General features: G+C 42.6%; 1 protein-coding gene across 6 annotated transcripts in view; it reads right to left on the reverse strand.

Moving 5' to 3' along the window:
- The window catches only part of sulf1 (sulfatase 1), a 33,631-nt gene extending 31,680 nt beyond the window's left edge, over positions 1-1,951 (reverse strand). For all 6 annotated transcript variants that reach the window (XR_014699582.1, XM_084566064.1, XM_084566063.1 and 3 more), the window contains exon 1: positions 1,693-1,951. The gene's annotated coding sequence lies outside the window, so the exon portion shown is untranslated. The remainder of the gene's footprint in view (positions 1-1,692) is intronic.
- Positions 1,952-6,000: the final 4,049 nt, after the last annotated feature.

Genomic DNA, 6,000 nt, shown 5'->3' on the forward strand with positions numbered 1-6,000 from the left:
CGAGTGGAGGGTGGATTCATGGATCAGTCTCGTCAATGCTGGAAGTTTGAAGTTGAGGCTCTCCATCATTCTCCAGTCTCACCATTGAGTAACACGCACGAACACTGCCAAAGTATTGAAATGTAAGCCAGCCATTTTACACTAATTGTGCCTTCTACAAGCAACCGGCTTTGAAAGGGACCGCAGTATAATTTTGCCATTTAGTAAATGTAGGTCAGAAGGATAAATTCTGTATTTTTGGGGACTGGTAGGTGAACACGTTGAACAAATACGCAATAAAGAACAGAGTTAGGTCATTCACTTGGACTTTAAATGAGAGGAAATTTAATATTGTACCTCACACAGCTAAATCCAAACTTCAAGTCAAAATTAATACTTTTTCTTGCAGGGTTCAGGAATAATGTTAGATGTAACATCTCACCCAGGTTAATAGAGGAAAAATAATAATTAGTCAAATGGCTTTCAATATGTGTGCCACAAATAAATAGAACTTCAGTTCTCCTATACCGTTCTCAAAAGTCTTTCAGCTGTTTTCCTCAGTGCGCTTATACAAGAAAATTCTGTGTGAACAAATCTACCGGCCTTAAAGCAGCAGTCATCACAACCTATTGGTGGTTGTGTTAAATACTTCAAGTAACAAGCAGGAAGTGTAGCTATGGCTGGTTTACCAAGGTAAACATAAATCCATACAACAGCAGCTTTCACCCATACAACCTCCTCTCCTCTCAGTCCGGCTGCTGTCCATACAGAGCTTCACAGCTGCACAATCTCCATTTGCGAACACCTCAACACACACAGTGCCTGGAGCTAGGTATAAATACTATACATCATATTCCCACTTCACCGGCAAGTTTTCCTTCTCACTTGACTTGAGTTAAATAGCTAAAGTGAGGTGTGCATTCCCTGAGTCTCTGCCTCTCTGCTTAGTTTTGACAGTTTGTCCGGAAAGAGCTCTTCAGCAGCTCATCCATTTAGCGTACACTGACACCATCTGCCAGAAGTGCACTCTGAATAAGATTTATGAAAAAACTTATCTGGGCCGAAGAGAATGGTAAATGCCATACTGAGATTTGGCCGCGCAGAAAAATTCTGTTTTAATTTCCCATTAGGAGAGTTGACAGATGTAAGAAAAGGTAAGAAAACGATTCATCTTCAGTACAATTTTTGGATATAATAAGAAAATTAGACAATATAAGTGAACAAAATACAAAGGGAATTTTTAGACCAATGCTCACAGTACACTCTGACATCATGTGACACCCAGACTTCTTTTTAAATGGGGGTAAACTTTTAAAATTTTACAATCGTTTCTGATATTGTGCATAGAGTAAACTGAAAATTAACAGATGAATGCTTATGGGCTGGGGAAAAAATGACATTAATGGAATGTGCTGCCTTCTAATCCCCTGAGACGGAGGAATTTGCGACGGAGGGAATTCCTGTCATTCAGGGGGAAAACTATGAAGCCCTGCGCACACACACTGTGCTGCTGTACAGGCAGCACAGACTGCCTGCAGAAACAGCGCAGCTCACCACAACTACAAATCCCTACTTAGAGAATCTGTGAACTGAGTCAGAGATTCACTGCTAACTGAACAAACTAACAAGCACACACTCTGCAAAAGCAGAAGTAAAAGCGTGAAAAATAATAGAAACGAGACAAACGAAAAGAGTGAGAAAGTTGAACAGTACCTGTAAGGCAGGAGAGCAGAGTGCTGGCTGAGTGAGAGGCAAGGCTAGGATTCCTCTCTTAGTCTTATCCTCACGTTTCTTCACCGGATCTCCCTTCGCTCATAGAGGGGTTTGTGTCTTGGTGCTGCGATTTTGGTTTCAAGAGTAGGGGGGACCACACAGCTCCTGGAAGACAACCTCTCTCCTCTAATCCTCTCTCCGATGTGATGACACTCTCTAACCTCGACCATCTGTTGAAACACGTCCCGGAGCAGTCAGCACCACGCTGTGTCAAGAACCCCACTCTCCTGCCCAATCACAGACCGGCTGCTGGGTGGCTCCTCGCTGCCAGGAGGCAGGGACAAGGACACAGCGCAGCGCAGAGGGAGACACACACACACACACACACACACACACACACACACTCGCGCAGTCACACCACCACCCCCACTACACGCTCACATAGACACTCTATGAGATGGGAGCAAGAAAACCCCCAGTCATCGTAACCTGAGAGGCAGAGAAGGAGGACAGGGAGAGCGAGAGGAGTGGAAAGAGGAGGAATGGGAGGGGTGCAGGAAGAAAGAGAGCAAAAGTAAAGAGAGGGGAGAAAGAGAGAGAGAGAGAGAGAGACGCACGCTGAAGCTGAAGTAGAAACAGAGAAGATGGAGAAACACTATTTGCATGTTTTATATTACCTTGACTTAAGAATTCTCACACAAATCTCACCCTAATACACAAAGACACAAAAAAACTATACAAACCCTCAGTCCTTGATTGCTGTCCTCCCATTCCTCTCCCCTGTTGCCACAGCATATGTGGCCTGAAGAATAAAACTAAGAAAGCAATAAAATTCTGTATTGGCTCCGTGGTGGGAATGCTGTTGGCACTGAACCGTTACATCTGCAGGCAGCAGCCCTCACACCTTAGTGTGATAAATCCTTACAGTCCCCCGGCTGCATTCCTGCCCTTCACCACCTATTGCCTTAAGTTAGAAATGAGGGCAGAGGGGAAGACACTAAAATTACAAAGCTAAGGAAAGATTCAAGATAAAGAGGAAAAAGTAAAGGAACAGGAGCAGGGAGTCCGGGTTCATGGCCAGATGGAAGCAGACTGGTAACGCGGCAAACACGCCCCATTCGCTATCAGCCTTTCAGCATTAACAACATTACTGCCGCATTTCCTAAATTAATCAACCAATTTCCAGCCCATTCATGCAAAACACAAAGAACATTAGGTGAGAAAGGCTGTCACATTAATCATTTTGTTGCGCCACTGTCCTACTCGCTGATCCATTAAAAAAGGATTACGAGACCCTGATGATATTCGGGAGCAACTTCAAAGGCAAACACTAATGAGGTAATACCCATTTGATATCCAACAGCATCCCCATGAGTTAATCAGAGGTGTGAAAAACCAAATAAAGACTTGCAAGTGGCTCATTTACATTCTATAAGCAACGGAGGCACAATGGCCCCTGTTTCAAGCTGTTCTTTGACAAATACCATTCAGTCCAAACAGGTTTAAAGGCAGTTCTTAATGAAGACTTTGATGTAATTATCAATACTTAAAATAACTATAGTTCACCCCTAAAAGAAAGTTTCATTTGCAACATTTTTCAGATCCCACGGTAGCTTTAAATGTTAATTTGCCTTCACTACACAAAAACAGCAGAGATCAAGTCACTATTTTTCAGTGCATGCTCCCAGCTATAAACCACTCAAGTTGACATTTAACTAAACAAGGTCTATTTTTCACCAGGGACACGTGAAACGTTCTCCAGCTCGGACTGATGTTTGAAACAGGGGCAGCGGTGAGAGAGAGTTAGGGCCTTAGGGGGAAAGAGCTCAAATTAGATTAACTAAATTCACAAAGACTGTCCTCAGCCCCTCCTGCATGGCTACACACATCCCAGCCCACACCTCCAACCCCAAGCCCCCATTCTCACGGCCGAGAGGTTTCCAAAGGGCCTTCAGGCAGGCCAGGGGCGACCAAATCCCTGCGCTCTTTACTGGATTAAAGGTGGCTACCCCACTAGGAGAGAGGGGCTGTTTTTTCAGAAGCTGAGCACATCTGTAAACATCTTAAATCCATGCAGACAGAAAAGGTTATCAGGCAGTGTTTCAGTGAAGAAACATCTAGAGTCTGATTTACATTTCTAGAGGTAGAAGCTAATGTAAATGCACTAATGCAAAATGATATTATTGATTTTATGTGTCCACCACTAACCTCCAATTTCACTTCCGCTGATAGACACAAAAGCAAGACTAGAGGGAGGTCTATCAAATGGCCTCATCTTATGAATGACTGAATGACCTGCAGGGGGCCAGTGGTCCTCTGGTATCCCCTATTCACTCTCCTTCTCCCCATCCTTACTCCACAAAGAGTTAACCAAGTCCTTCATCATGGATACTTGGACACATATATTCTTAAAAATTTAAATCTTATAGATGAGCACTTTTCTTTTATTCTCCACTGTCATCCCTTCATCTCCTCCTAAACTGAATCCCTGCCTCTTCTGACCTCAGACTCACTTCCCCCTTTTACTTCCAATTTCCAACCATCAGTTGGGCCTGCAGGTGCAGGCAGAGGCCAGTGTTGGGGGGGTGCTCCTCGGTTCACTAGCCCCATTCTCTGTGGCTGAATGAGATACATAGGGGTGTCATAGCTGGGATCCGGCCTCCGTGCCAGTACAGACCACTAAAGCTGGCGCTGGGGGATGCAGCCGTGATGGGGGTGGGGGGGTGACACTGTCACGGGCTATGCAGCATTTTAAATATCGAGTGTGTGGCCGATACCATTCTAGCCTTCCAGTGTAGTGTACTTCCACCGCAGTAGTGTAGACTCATGAAAGATTACTAGCAGGACAAAGAGGAAAACCTGTAGAAGATATTGACAGTTTGTCCTGAAAGTAGAGGATTAGGAGAGAAAATAAAAGGCAAGAGACAGGAGGAAAGACAGAAAGGCAGTAGGGACAGAAGTGGAAAGAAAAAATAGAGGGAGAAAGTGTGGAATGGAGGAGGAAAAGGAGGGCCTTCTGTGGTTTAGTGACAGCTGAACATGCACCACACGCATGTGGTGGGATCTCGCCTCACACCACACTGCATGCATTTGCACGCATGAAAACCACGCACGCATGCAAACATGCACAGGAGTGTTTGTCAGTACCCATCCCTGTTTAGTTTCATTCAGAATAACAAACACAGAGGACCTTTTTTTTTTTAAATAGGCAGAACTGGTCAAAACACACAGAAGTGGTTGGTACGACTATTGGTACTTGTATGGCATTCTTCCATTTGTTAAATATTCAGCTTATTAATTTGCTTACTGCAATAAAACTGATTTGCTAAATATGTATTTTAATTCCACCATATATAATGGCATCAAAAAATCCCAATGTTTGTGTGTTTGTCTCTGCCTTAATGTGGATAATGAAACACCTTTATTTATAAATGAGCCACACCGTGATACACAATTATAGCATCATTTATGTGGATTTGAACAATCATTTACACATATTACACCAAACACTGAATAACAATACACAGTATCGCTGGGCTTTTGTAACTTTAAAGGTCATTGTTCCAATAAACATTGAGGATGACACCTACTCTACAAAAGCCCTTGTCAAGCAGTTGACAGGTAGAGCTGCAGACAAAAGGAACACACAACCACATACTGAACTTATTTACAGCAACTTGAGATCAAGTGTTTGTTAATGATGATAGGATTAGGAGGTCCTTTAATAATGACATCCATCAAAAGCCTTCAGTGAGATGGCATATGTTACCACTTCTTTAGAAGATGTTTAAATGACAATCAACCATGGCTTGTCAACCATCATGTGCCAAGAGGGTAATCCAATTTATAATTAAAGATCATACTATGCCTTGATAACACACTCTTAACTTGGGGCCATCTACCATGAAGTATTCCTCTAAATGTCATTAGCAGAAAGCAGTTGATACTTGTTTCTTTATCTGTTCCTTAAAATGCAAATTATTATTTGAAAGCAATTCTTTCCTTTAGCCATACCGCCTTTTTATGTTGCAATCAGGCAAGCTCTTTTATCCAAGGAGTGAAAATCAAAGTCTGATTTCAGTAAAACATATCAAACAGGAGGTTGCCACCTATGCTGCGTAATTCTCTGTAATAAAAAGAGGTGCAGCCTGATGACAATAGCTGTCAGGACATTTTATAATTACAGAGTTTATGAGCTACCCATACAAACTTTTCAATAATACATTATGCAGTTTCTTTCATATCCATGGACACTATCATCAAACTTCCCCATTTATCTTACAGCAATACTGTACTATTTAAATACAA

This window comes from Chelon labrosus (genome assembly GCF_963514085.1).
Source record: "Chelon labrosus genome assembly, chromosome: 18".
Lineage (NCBI taxonomy): Eukaryota > Metazoa > Chordata > Actinopteri > Mugiliformes > Mugilidae > Chelon > Chelon labrosus.